Genomic DNA, 14,353 nt, shown 5'->3' on the forward strand with positions numbered 1-14,353 from the left:
ACCAACAACGACATTTTGCCCCTGTTGGCCTCCCTCAGGAGGTCATCAAACAGGGCGACTGTGGCGTTTACCCTCGTGGGCCCCTGATTGTCTCACTAAACACAGAGCTCACAAAGGCAAACCAAAACACCTCTTGACACACTGCCACCAGTTGATCTCCTTATCAACTTACTTTCCTCAGAAAGTAGGAAGGTCCATTCAGTGCTGATTTTTTAATAGAACAGGTTTATTGATTACAGTAGGTTTCTGGAACAATTCATAGGCACAATCTTCAAGTTTCATCAAGCTTCAATATAGCAATTATCACAGTTTCCACTCAGACTAAACACTCCTCAGACCGCTCCTTCTTTCTCTGATTCCTAACACAGACTCTGACTCAACCGACTCCTCTCTTAGGCCCCACCTTTTAATATCTCTTTCGGCCCCACTTCTTAAACCACATTAGCATATAACTCATGAATAATACATAACTGATTGCAGAACAAGGGTGAATGCTACATTCCTCCCCCTTAAATATGTTTGTTTGGGAGGGGAAACACGTTTTCCTCCTAAACAAGCATGCATCATTGCATAGAAACCTACTTACCCTCTGGCATCATTTTGCAGGTAATAACAACATCATATATAACAATCACAATATCTTATCACTCTAAACATTCCAATACAGTTCAATCATATACTTTACCTTGTGATTCATACTTATGACATGTAACATTACAATCCTACATAAATATAACATAATCATGAAAAATTTATATAGATAATTAAATGGTTACTCCATAGTCCATTCAGGTTTATTCCCCCATTAGTCATTTGGCCTTCGAGGCAAGGTACCAGCATCTATGCTTTGAGTCCCTGTGATGCTGTGGAATACAAAGTCCAAATCTTGCACGCTCCCGCTGTCAACTGCTTGGCACAGCACCTCTCTAAGTCCAATGCTTGATGTATCCATGAAGATGGTGAACTCACGGCTGTAGTCAGGTGTGCTGTAGACTGGTCTGGTCGTTACCGCATCCTTCAGTTGGTCACATGTCTGTTGGCACTCAGGGGTACATCTGATGCTCTCCGGCTTCTTCTTCCACGTTCTCTTCAGTTGACTAGCAGTCATTGGGCACTCTGAAGTACACTGGACATTCTCTGCTTGCCATTACTTAGTGAAGCCTGCTTTCTTTCTGGCTCATGGCTTCACTTGCTCAGCTGGAGAAAGGATAGGCAGTTCACTCTCCTCCTCCCGAACATCTCTGGATGAGTCCTTGTTTGAAATCTTAGTGCTTACACCTTCCTCCTCACTCACAAATTCACCCACAGGGTGCTAAGTTTTTCATATGTGGGGAACCACTATCCTGGGTCACTTCAAGATTTTCAGGTGAGTTTCTTTTAAGTGCAATCTCAACCACTTGGTTAATTTTAGATGCATTGAGCATTTCATCTGATTCTATTTCTTTATTCTTTGATATGTTCTGATTCTATTTCTTTATTCTTTGATATGTTAGGTAGGGGTTTGACTGGCAAGGTTTTAAGGCCTTTTGCAGCTGCAGAGCTACTAGACTCTCTAGCCCTCCAGTGCTGCTGCAACAAATCTATACATTTCAACCCTGACAAAAGCAGTTTACTCCCCTCTATGGGTATCAGTCCCACTACTTTGTCCTCAGGACAGAATGCTCTTTCTTGAGCCTCATACAAGCCTTTCTCTTTTCCAGGAGTACTTCCCAAACTTGGCTCTGCCACTTCAAAGGACTTTTCCCTATATAAAAGATTCTTATCCAGGCAACATCTCTCAGGGCACTCAGGAGACAATAAAGTAGGTGAACTGGCCGCTTCAATGCATCCCACCAAGCTAGCATCCTCCTTCTGCTCCTGGGCAAAACTATTTTTAGTTGGATTTTTCAAAAGCATGAGATCAGCTTCTGAACAGCTATTTAGCTGACTATCCAAGGAACGTTCTTCCTCCAGGCTTCCCTCTGCTACAGTATCCATTTCTACTGCAGAGAGTGATTTCTGGCCCCCTTATGAGCATGTTAATACAAAAGCACTCTTAACATGCTCTATTAAGTCCCAACCAATTAGAAAAGCAGCCAGCCTTTCCTCCCTATGTTTCCCAGGGACAATTAGCTATTGGTGCCCCCCATGAGGTGCCTTTAAACCCTCTTTATATGTCAGGTCTTTATCTGTTATAGAGCTCTCTGGGTGTTCAGGGGTCAGTGGAATGGGATTCTCTTTAGGTTTTCTAATACCATCCTTTAAAGTACCATCTTCCTTCTGTTCATCAATACAGGAAGTATCATTAGGGTTTTTCAATATGACCTCAGCCATTTCTGCTACCTCAGGGTTTTCCTCTAAACTGAGGCATCCCTGGTTTGATTCAGAGATTAGGGATTTCATTTTTCCCTCAGGGATTGTTAACTGCTCTCCCAGGGCACATGTTACCCCCAAAGGACTCTGCACATGCTTAGTCAGATCTAGCCCAATTAAAAAAGGTGCTGGAATTTGATCAGAAATTGCCACATCCCAAATTCTAACTCAATCTCTATAGTTTATCTTTACTCTAGCCATAGGTAAGATCACTGGAGTAGGACTTATTCCCTTAATTGTAACAGTTTGGTTTGAAAGTATTTGTTCTTTAGGAACCACATCAGGATGACACAGGGTTATGTTGTAACATGTATCAACAACTCCCACATAAGGCCTCTAATAAGAATTTCCTCACCAGGGTTCTGTACTAAAATATTTTCTGTCTTTACAAGAAAACACTGAATGACCCTGGTTAGTGGCAGATCAGAATTCTCTGTCATGCTAGTTGCCATGGAGACAGAACTACCATTGTTACAACTTCCTTCAGTGGCTTCCACGGGTTTTAAACAGTAAACTTTCTTGGTCAGATTATCATCTTTTCCATTTTTATTTTTTGTTTTTCATACAATTTGATTGAACATGCCCAAACTCTCCGCAGTTATAGCACTGTCTATAAGTCCTTCAATCACACTGATCACACTGTTAAACTTTTCCTCAGAGTTCATTCACTTTGGTCACTAGGCCCTGGCAACTCAGGCAAGGTGCTACTCTAGCCTTCTTTCCCTGATGTGTTTCTAAGGTAATTTTTATTTAAGGGTCTCTTATTGTCCCAGTTTTGCCTGTTAAATTTACCTCAGAGAACCTGGGGTTTTGTATCTCTCTTATGGAATCCGCATTTTCACCTGCTTCTATTAAATTTCTAGGATTTTTGTCTTTAACTAAGTTAGGTAATTCCCCAGGCAAAATAGAATAAAATTGTTCTAACCCAATCACATTTTTATCTGTTCTAGAAAAGTGACTGTTGTGTATAGAGATCAACTCCACTGCAGTTCTTTCCAGGTTTTAGTAGTAACCTTAGGACAGCGGTTGTAGAGGCTAACTTTCCCTCCCCCAATTAGTACAGACGCTGGGCAATTAGCCAATAGCATAGGGAGGGTTGGAAACCTCCAAATGAGGGGCAGGTTTTTTATACATGTGTGTGTGTGTGTGTGTGTCTTCAGTAAATGAAGTGGAATTACTACTGTGTCACGTCTCTTATTTGTCGTCGAACTCCACTATTTAACAGTGGCAATGAAGGTGGGATGGAATGTCCTTGAGATCCAGCTGTCAGGAGAGCTGTTGAGATAGCTGCTGGTGGTAAGAGATGGAGGCTCAGGGATTTTTGCCGCCGTTCAATCTGAGCCGTCCCGAGCTGTGGGACTCTTGGGCAGACGGTTTTGCTTACTACCTGGCGTATCGTGAGATTACAGAGGAGGACAAGAAGAAGGCGTTACTCAGTTCATGCAGGGCAGAAGTTCTGGATCTAGCAAAGGACTTGATTCAGCCAAAGCAGCTAACAGAAGCCACCTTCCAGGAACTTATAGAGGCTCTAGCAAATTATTTCATGCCACAACCATCCCAGTTGGTGCGCCGTTGGGACTTTCATAAACGTCTACAGAATGTCAGGGAGTCTGCAGTGGAACATCTGACTGCCCTGCGTTGTCTTGCCCGCAGGTGTGGGTTTGATAAATTGAATGAGGTGTTGTGTATAGAGATCAACTCCACCACGGTTCCTTCCAGGTTTTAGTAGTAACCTTAGGACAGCAGTTGTAGAGGCTAACTTTCCCTCCCCCAATTAGTACAGACACTGGGCAATTAGCCAATAGAGTAGGGAGGGTTGGAAACCTCCAAATGAGGGCTGGGGTTTTTTAAACATATATGTGTGTGTGTGTCTTCTGTCTTCAGTAAACGAAGTGGAATTACTACTGGGTCGCATGTCTTATTTGTCGTCGAACTCCACTATCTAACAGTGACGTTTTCACATTCCATCCATTTGTCTAAACATTGAACCAAGTTAGTCCCTAACAGAGAATAAGATTCTTCAGGCTTTTTGGTAAGGCAGTGGTCAGGGAACAGGGGTAAATTACCCTAAATGGGGTAAAAATGAAAATCCTGGGGGTAATGAGGACGCGACCCTAAACCCATCCCTCCTCCTCCTTTTCTACCCAGAGGGGGGTCTCCAGCTGCCCGATCGCCCCCTTCCCGCCCACTTCTCCAGCCCCACTGCAACCAAGCCACAGCGGATGGTGGCCAGCGATGGACCCCAGTTGGTGGCATATGGCAGCTGAGGCAGCAGTGGCAGGGCCAGCCATGGTGGAGGGCGAGGCGGGGGGGCAAGTGGTAGGAGCGCCCCGGCCAGGAGGAGTCTCTCCTTCCAGTGCCTGGAAAGGTGGATTGTGGCGGAGGGGGTGGATGTGGCCACAACAGCGGCCTGGGCCAGGCTCAGCCTCCCAGTGCCAGGCCGGTGCCACCACCATCCCTGTTCCTGGAGGAGCCCATCCGGCGGCAGTGGCACAGCTTCCTTGGGTGGCACCTCCATGTCGGACTGGTGGAGCTTCTCTCCCTCAGTGTGGCAGCTGTCATGGCGCTTTGACAGCAAGGCCTGCGGGAGCCCTGATGCCGAGGCCCGATGCGGCCACCCCAGTGAGCAGTCAAGTGGGAGGCAGTGCCAGGCACCCCCCTGGCAAGCAAGCTACCTGCTGCTCTTGAACAGCCACCCAGGAGCTGCCTGCCAGCAGAGAAAGAGAGCTGCCCCCGCGGGGCCAAGGACTGAGTGCAGGAGGAAGAGGTGGCCCAGGTGGCAGCACTTGACTGGCCACACGTGACCGAGATCCTTCCTTTCAAATCAAGGGGGTAATGTTGGCGTATATAATTTTTTTAGGGGCAAAAGGTAAAAAAAAAATCCCTGACCTCTGCGCTACAAGTGCAAATTGGGGAGGCTTTGTCTTTCTGTGTTCTGGCTAATATGGATTACTATTTTTCTCCTTAGTTATGTTTGCTGTTCTGTCAACTCATAATTTCTGGGTTATTCCATATCCTCTGACCACATGGTCTGATGCAGGGCAGGGTTTCATCTTTTTTCCCTAAGAGCAGGAGCCCCAATGCCCCTCCCTGGAGAGGAAGCCAGTGCAGGTTTGTCTGGGCAAATGCTTTGGTGGGACAGTCTTTCTAGGCGGACCTTTATTTTTACTGACCACATGGTCTGATGCAGGGCAGGGTTTCATCTTTTTTTTCTAAGAGCAGGAGCCCCAAGGCCCCTCCCTGGAGAGGAAGCCAGTGCAGGTTTGTCTGGGCAAATGCTTTGGTGGGACAGTCTTTCTAGGCGGACCTTTATTTTTACTGACCACATGGTCTGATGCAGGGCAGGGTTTCATCTTTTTTTCTAAGAGCAGGAGCCCCAAGGCCCCTCCCTGGAGAGGAAGCCAGTGCTGGTTTGTCTGGGCAAATGCTTTGGTGGGACAGATTTTCTAGGCGGACCTTTATTTTCATTTACCACATGGTCTGAGTTTTTGCTTTAAAGGAGGATGAGCAAGAGAGCATGTTTAATGGCGCATGAAACTCTCTAATCCTATTTCTTACCCTAATTCGGTAAATAAGAAAGCCAATCAACATTGCATACTTCCACACTATTAGAGAGCCGGCCGGGTAGGTGGGGCTCGTCAGGAGGTGGGGCATCTAGGAGAAGGAAAACTCCGACTTTAAACCTGCACTGCCTTGTGGCTATATCCACTTATGGAAAGGGCTTCAGGAGATAACCTCGAGGCAAAATCCGGAGCCGGAGTCCCGGAGGCATTTTCTGTCATTCTGCCAACTCCTGCGACGTTGCTGGAACCAGTTGTATTGGCTCTTGAATTTCCACTGGACCATTTCAGCGACGTGGAGAGGGGGGATGTGCTGCTTGGGTAACAGCCTATCCTCCATATTATTTTACCCAGGCTTCGTGCTCTGGAGAGGACACTCCAGCTTTGCATACAGCGTCAAAACAACACGGGAAGTAGCAGTTCCCGGTTATAAGTCTTTGCTCAATTGGCGTAGAGCAGGACGCCAGGGGCTACTTCTGACGGTGGGAGAGGTCATTGCACCTCACTAGGTAGATACCGCCCGCCTTAAGCTGGGCAGCCCTCAGCCAGTAAGGTGCTACCTCACCACGGTCTGTTAACTTCACGGGGTGCGTGGGGTTTAGGGTCAAACCTAACCGTGCACCATGCAACAATCGTAAGAAAACTTCTGCCCTAAAGCTGGGCACCTGGAATGTACGGACAATGACCCCTGGCTTTCCTGACTACGGCTTTCCTAATGACCTGCAAGAAATAGACGATGTGCGTAAGACAGCTGTCATTGACATGGAACTGAGTAGACTGCAGATGGACATTGTCACCCTACAAGAGACAAGACTGCCAGACTTGGGATCTGTCAAAGAAAAAAACTTCTCATTTTTCTGGCAGGGAAAACCATCGAATGAGACCAGGGAATATGGTGTTGGCTTTGCAGTCAGAAATACTCTTCTGAGATGCATTGTTCCACCTACTGTGGGGAGTGAAAGAATCCTGTCTCTGCAGCTCCACTCATCAGCACTACCAATAACCCTCATTAGTGCATATGCATCAACACTGTCATCCACTCCAGAAGTGAAAGACAAATTCTATGACGATCTGGCAGCTACTATCAAAAAAGTCCCTGAAAGAGAGGCACTGTTCATTCTTGGAGACTTTAACGCTAGAGTTGGTGCTGATCATAATTCTTGGCCCACTTGTTTAGGCCATTTCGGCATTGGAAAGATGAATGAAAATGGCCAACGCTTGCTGGGGTTTTGCTGCTATTATGGTCTTTGTGTCAGCAACACATTCTTTAACACGAAGCTGCAACACAGAGTTTCCTGGAGACATCCAAGATCCAAGCATTGGCATCAGCTCGATCTAATCCTCACTAGACGTTCCAGCCTTCCTAGTATTACGATCACATGCAGTTACCAGAGTGCTGATTGTGATACTGATCACTCCCTGGTGTGTAGTAGAGTGAAACTACGAACAAAGAGAGTATGTCACACGAAAAAGGAAGGAAGACCACGTATTGACATCAGCAAGACTTGCGATCAAAGAAAAGTGAAGGAATTTGCCCAAGCACTTGAGGAAGCCCTTCCCGGTCCGGCTAATGCAAATGCACCTGAATGATGGGAACACTTCAAGAACACTGTCTATAACACCGCCTTGTCCACCTTTGGCAAGAAGACCAAAAAGATGGCTGACTGGTTCGAAGCCCATTCAGAGGAGTTAATGCCAGCCATCGAGAATAAGAGAAGAGCTCTAGCAGCATACAAAGCCTGTCCTAGTGAGTACAACTTGCAAGCTCTTTGAGCTGCTCGCAGGCAAGTCCAACAGGCTGCCAGGAGATGCTCCAATGACTATTGGCTCCAGCTCTGCTCTCAGATACAGTTAGCAGCAGACACAGGTAACATCAAAGGAATGTATGACGGTATCAAGCAGGCCTTAGGTCCAATACAGAAGAAATCTGCTCCTTTGAAGTCTGCTACACCAGTGGTCCCCAACCTTGGGCCTCCAGATGTTCTTGGACTACAACTCCCAGAAGCCTTCACCATCAACTGTTCTGGCCATGATTTCTGGGAGCTGAAGTCCAAGAACATCAGGAGGCCCAAGGTTGGGGACCACTGTGCTACAGGTGTGCTCATCCAGGACCGAGCACAGCAGATGGAACGCTGGGTACAGCACTACTCTGAGCTATATTCCAGAGAGAATGTAGTAACCGAAGAAGCATTAAATAACATTGAGTGCCTGCCTGTCTTGGAAGAGCTGGACAGTGAACCAACCTTAGCAGAAATAAAAGCGGCCTTGGACTCCCTCGCCTCTGGCAAGGCACCTGGAAAGGATAACATCCCTGCTGAAGTGCTGAAATGCTGTAAGGAGATCATCACCACCGAACTGTATGAAGTCTTGTGTCTCTGCTGGAGGGAAGGTGGAGTACCACAGGACATGAAGGATGCAAACATTGTCACATTGTACAAGAACAAAGGAGACAGGGGTGACTGCAATAACTACCGTGGCATCTCTCTTCTTAGCGTGGTAGGGAAGCTGCTTGCCCGTGTTGTGCTGAAGAGGCTCCAGGTGCTTGCAGACAGAGTCTATCCAGAATCACAGTGCGGATTTCGAGCTAATAGATCCACCACTGACATGGTATTCTCCCTCCGACAGCCGCAGGAGAAATGCAGGGAACAACAACAACCTCTCTTAGTGGCCTTCATAGACCTTACAAAAGCATTTGATCTGGTTAGCAGGCATGGCCTTTTTAAAATACTTCCCAAGATTGGATGTCCACCTCGACTCCTTAACATCATCAGATCTTTCCATGAGGGAATGAAAGGCACTGTAGTTTTTGACGGCTCAACATCAGACCCCTTTGACATCCGAAGCGGAGTGAAACAGGGCTGTGTCCTCTCACCAACACTTTTTGGGATCTTCTTTGCTGTCATGCTGAAGCATGCATTTGGAACTGCAACCGAGGGTGTCTATCTCCGGACTAGATCAGACGGAAAGCTCTTTAATTTCTCTAGATTGAGAGCGAAGACCAAAGTCCAACTGAAATGCATGCGGAACTTCCTCTTTGCAGATGATGCAGCCATTGTTGCCCACTCTACTGAAGACCTCCAACAACTCATGAATCATTTCAGCAAGGCCTGCCAAGACTTTGGACTAACAATCAGCCTGAAGAAAACACAAGTCATGGGCCAGGGCGTGGACTCACCTCCTTCTATTACCATCTCCACACAAGAATTGGAGGTTGTTCATGACTTTGTGTACCTCGGCTCAACCATCTCGGACACCCTCTCTCTAGATGTCGAGGTGGATAAACGCATTGGCAAAGCAGCCACCATGTTCTCTAGACTCACAAAGAGAGTATGGCTCAATAAGAAGCTGACGACATATACGAAGATCCAGGTCTATAGAGCCTGTGTCCTAAGCACACTCCTGTACTGCAGTAAGTCCTGGACCCTTTGTGCACGGCAGGAGAGGAAGCTGAACACCTTCCATATGCGTTGCCTCCGACGGATTTTTGGTATCACCTGGCAGGACAAAGTCCCAAACAGAGTAGTCCTAGAACGAGCTGGAATTTCCAGCATGAATACATTACTGAAACAGCAACGTCTACGTTGGCTCGGGCACGTTGTGAGAATGGCTGATGGTCGGATTCCAAAGGATCTCCTCTATGGAGAATTAGTGCAGGGAAAGCGCCCCAGAGGGAGACCACAATTGCAATACAAGGACATCTGCAAGTGAGATCTGAAGGCCTTAGGAATAGACCTCAACAGATGGGAAACCCTGACATCTGAGCGTTCAGCCTGGAGGCAGGCACTGCATCACGGCCTCTCCCAATTTGAAGAGACCCTTGCCCAACAGGCCGAGGCAAAGAGGTGTCACGAATTTGATTATGAAAATTGTAAAAGTAGAATAGAGAGGGATTTTGTTTCATAACAGCAACGAAACAACTAGAAGCTAACTGATGTCCAGGTGTTAATTAGGAAGAAAAAAATTGTACAAGGTCAGTTCTTTTTCCAGCAAAAAAAAAAAAATCAACAAGAACAAGATGACCCTTATCTTATCAAAACTCCAACGGACAAGGACACAACGGCTTAATTTAAGAAAGATGGGCGAAGAGAGAGAAGGAAGGACTGAGAAGAGAGATGGGGGAGAGTTTGCTTGCACGACAGCCAGAGACGACAGACGGAGAGAGATGCATCTGGCAGAACTTTAATCAGAAGACTGCGTAAGAATGCTAATTTAAGATATAGTTAGACTGTCTATTGTTTTCATTTTATAGAGGAAATATCTGGTGGTGAAAGCTGGGGTATTGGAAATAATTAATGACTTATGCTTTAGTATGTTTGTTTGAATGTTTGTTTTAATAAAAGATAAAAAGACAATTTGTCTGTAAGTTGGCTCCTTGTTTAGACCACAGCTACTATGGTAAAATTGGCTACTTTAAAAATATATTATTTGATTTGGCCACGTTTACGCTACCAAATTAGGGTCCTAAAGTAATAAAAAAGGAAGAGCAGTCCTTCCAGATTGTTTATTTAAAATTGAGACAGACTTGGGTGAAGGAGTGAGAAGTCGCCTAGAGCAAAATTACAGGACCCGATTTTGCTGGCAATAGGGACGGATCATTCAGGATCCCTCTCTGTCTCGTGTAAAGGCAGTTCTAAGGAACGCTTTTACCACAAGAGGAAGTCACAAAAGCAGCAAAACCAGGGAGCCGGACAGGGGACAGATTGGATTTGTCTTCAGTGTGGAAGAGATTGTCACTCTCGAATTGGCCTTCTCAGCCACACTAGGCGCTGTTCCAAGTCCTCCATACAGAGCACGTTACCATAGTCTTTCGAGACTGAAGGATGCCTAACTAACTGATATCTTTTCTTCCACTATTGTGTGTACCTCTACCCTCCATTTGTCTTCCATATTATGGTCATTGTTCTGTGGTTTTTTTGCTAGCTTTTCTAGTTCTTGCAATTCCAGTTCTGAAAACACTTTACTCCAAGTGATAAACCTCTCTGGTCCATTAATCGTCGTTCAGTTATGTCATTACTTTGGTGTTTCCTTTTCCAAATTTCCATCATTCTTTTTCAAGAACCATGGGCTGTTGTGTTTGCCTTGTAATAACTTTTCATAATTTCTCGATTTTCGGCAAGAGTCCACGTTTTACATTTACATTGTTCCAGTAGCTTTACAGCAGCCTGTCCTGGTCCCTCAACAGGGTCTGCTGAGTCCTGTAGCCGATTTATCACCAGAAGCCCAGAGACTATAGCATCTGATGTGGTTGGTCCTTGCTGACCTGGGCGATGACCGATCCGGTATGGGTTTCTGTTTATTTCTTCTCATCTTAATTGATGGTTGGTAGACACAGTTGGTCTGGCTTCTCAGCTGAGACCTGTCTGACTTGGGCATAGCTCTCAACCTCACTGAAGCACGCAAGCTCCTTTGCCTCAACAAGGCCTTTCCCTGTGAAAGGGATTATTATTGCTGTTGCTGTTTGAATGTGGGCGTTAACAAAGTTACTTATTTCTCTGTTCTGTCCAAATTTGGAGACATTGGAATGCGTTTTTCTAACTGATATGAGAGTGTTTTTCTGAAGACAGTGTGGTTCGAGATAAAGCTGAAGGTCGGACAAGATGCCCATGAAAGACTCAACATTCCAAATTAATTGGAGAAGAGTTAAAACACCTGGAATTTCATTGGAATTGAAATAGAAGAAAGATGTTATAGCTCCGTGAGGCTAATTGGTTAATAGCCATGAAGTGTCAAGAAGAAGGGAGGAATTAGAGAATGTAGAAAATGAATGATGGGTTATGTGGAAGAAGTTCAGAAGTTCTATTCCATGATGATGGGAGAGAAAAAGAACTTGATGGTTTGAGTATGTGGCTTGAAGGAGAAAGAATGTAAGTGGAGAGAAAGAAAGAGGTGGGGCTAGCCCACCTTAGCCCAGCTTAGTAGTGGTTTTTAATTTTAATGGAGATTAGTTATTTTATTTAACTCAGAGGTCTCAAACTCAATTTACCTGGGGGCCGCTGGAGGCAGAGTCTGGGTGAGGCTGGGCTGCATCAGATTTTCCGCCAAGCAGAGCAAGAGCCCGAGGAAGCTGCCCAGGAGTTTCCTTAGCCCAGCTGGGGCTCCGAGGAGGAGAAGGAGAGGCATGCAAGCCCTCATTGCCATCCATGACCCCCTCCGGCTCCTTCTTCACTACCACCACCAGCAGCAGCAGCAAGATGAAGAAGTGGAGAAGGGAGGGAGCGCTAGCAACCACCTAGCCGGGGGGAGGAGGGCACAACATATTTTTTTAAAGAACCCTCAAAGAATTGCCTTGCCAAAAGAGAAAAGCCCTGACGGTACCCACAAAATTAAACAGAAAGGGGCGACCTCCCCCACAGGTGCTTGTGGGCACACGTGCATGCAGAAATAACACACAGACACACACGGAGATCCGGCAACCTTCCTCTGAGTGCCCCTGTGACGTCCACCCTCGCGCCCCTTTTGCTTGATCTTCATGCCTCAGAGCACATGAAGGCAAATTCTCCTCTTTAACACTGCTGCCACCAGGTGATCCCTAAATCACCATTACCTCAGAGAGATTCAGGTCCACTATTCAGGTTTTTTTAAATAAAACTTTTGTTTATTGATTACAGAGATTGATTCATAAATATCTTCAGTAGCTAATCACACTTCAGAATTTCTCAAACTACACACTCTATTACACTCTCTGACTTTTCTCTGCTGCCTGACTCCTACATTTCTCTTACTTAATCTTCCCTCTGACTCTCTGACTCTGCCTCTTATAGCATCTGTCTTGGCTCCACCTCTCAGCAACATGAATAGTCATGAATCATTACATAATATAACATGAACCATAGATTTAATAAATGGAGAATGCTACAGACCTCCCCCCTTAAATATGTTTGTTTGGGAGGGGAAACAAGTTTTTCCTCCTTAACAAACAGGTACAGTTGCATAACTTACATAACATATAACAGTTCTAGAGGTAACATCATGCGATATAACAATTTCCATTACTATTACGCTAAACAATTTAAATAATTATATATTAATATTCAATAATCAATAATATACTTTACTATATCATTTACAATTTATTATTATTTTTTCAGTAACAATACCAGCCTTACAGAAATCACAATCAAGAGACTTCTACATAAATAATTAAACAGTGAATCAAAGTGCATTTTAGTTTATAATAAAAGTCCGGTGTCAATCTTCTGGTCTTCTGGACAGCGCATCTGCCACAATATTGTGAGCTACTTTTATACTTTTTATAGTAAAGTCAAATTTCTTGCAGCAAAAGAGCCCATCTCATCAGTTTGCTGTTAGTTTTCATGGATCTCAGCCACAGCAATGGTGAATGGTAAGTACATAAAGTAAATTTCCACCCCCAGATGTACGGTTTAAGTTTTTATAGAGACCATACAATAGATAGGCACTCCTTTTCAATTGTTGCCAGATGTTTCTCCCTTGGCTGCAGTTTTTTTACTGAGGTACATTACCAGGTGTAAGGTTCCTCCTCTGTCAGCTTGGCAAAGTACTGCTCCCAGTCCAATGTTTGATGCGTCCATGTAGATGGTGAATTCTCAACTGTAATCAGGTGCGATGAGGACGGGTCCAGTTGTTAATGTCTCTTTCATCTGGTCAAACGACTGCTGGCACTCGGGGGTCCAACTGAGTTTCTCCAGCTCCTTCTTTCATGTGAGGTCTGACAGGGGTGCAGCGATCTCACTGAAGTGTGGGATGAACCTCTGATAATACCTGCCAGGCCTAAGAAAGAACAGACTTGCTTCTTGGAAGTGGGGTTTAGCCATTTGGCAATAGCCTCAACCTTAGAGTCCAGGGGTTTGATAATTCCCCCACCCACTAAATGTCCAAGATATTTCAACTCCGAATCTCCAATGTGACATTTGTCATGATATTGGTTATAGAAGCTAGAATGTAATTTCTAAATGGGATTTGTAGTCATGGAATTAGCCAGAAGGAATCCATCTTAAGTCTGTGTCATTTTACTGGAAGTCTCTAGATGCTGTTTTCTTCACAGAAGCCAGCATTCTTATCTAGTAACTAGGAGACCGAAGACCTACTGAAGTCTAAACATTCCAGCAGAGGAACATAAACAACACCTGCAGTTCCATGAGAAAGAAAGGTGGAGAGAGACAACTTCTTCCTGATTGGCTGTTGACAGTGGAGGAGAAGAAGGGGGGGTTTCCAGCATGGAAGAGAAATGGAGGATTGCTGAGACAGAGAAGAGACTTTTTCCTCATGGAATTTTGGAGAGACTTTTGCCTTGTGGATTTCTAGAGGGACTAGTATGGTTTCTAAGGACTATGGATTTTTAGATGGACTTTGAAGTTCCTGAAGTTCATTAGGATGTAGTTCTTAAAAGTAGTTTAGAGGGGAGGCAATGGCTTTCCTAATTTTTCTTAGATAGTGATTTTATTATCTTATTTTTCTAGCTG

Source organism: Pogona vitticeps, chromosome 6 (assembly GCF_051106095.1).
Source record: "Pogona vitticeps strain Pit_001003342236 chromosome 6, PviZW2.1, whole genome shotgun sequence".
Classification (NCBI taxonomy): domain Eukaryota; kingdom Metazoa; phylum Chordata; class Lepidosauria; order Squamata; family Agamidae; genus Pogona; species Pogona vitticeps.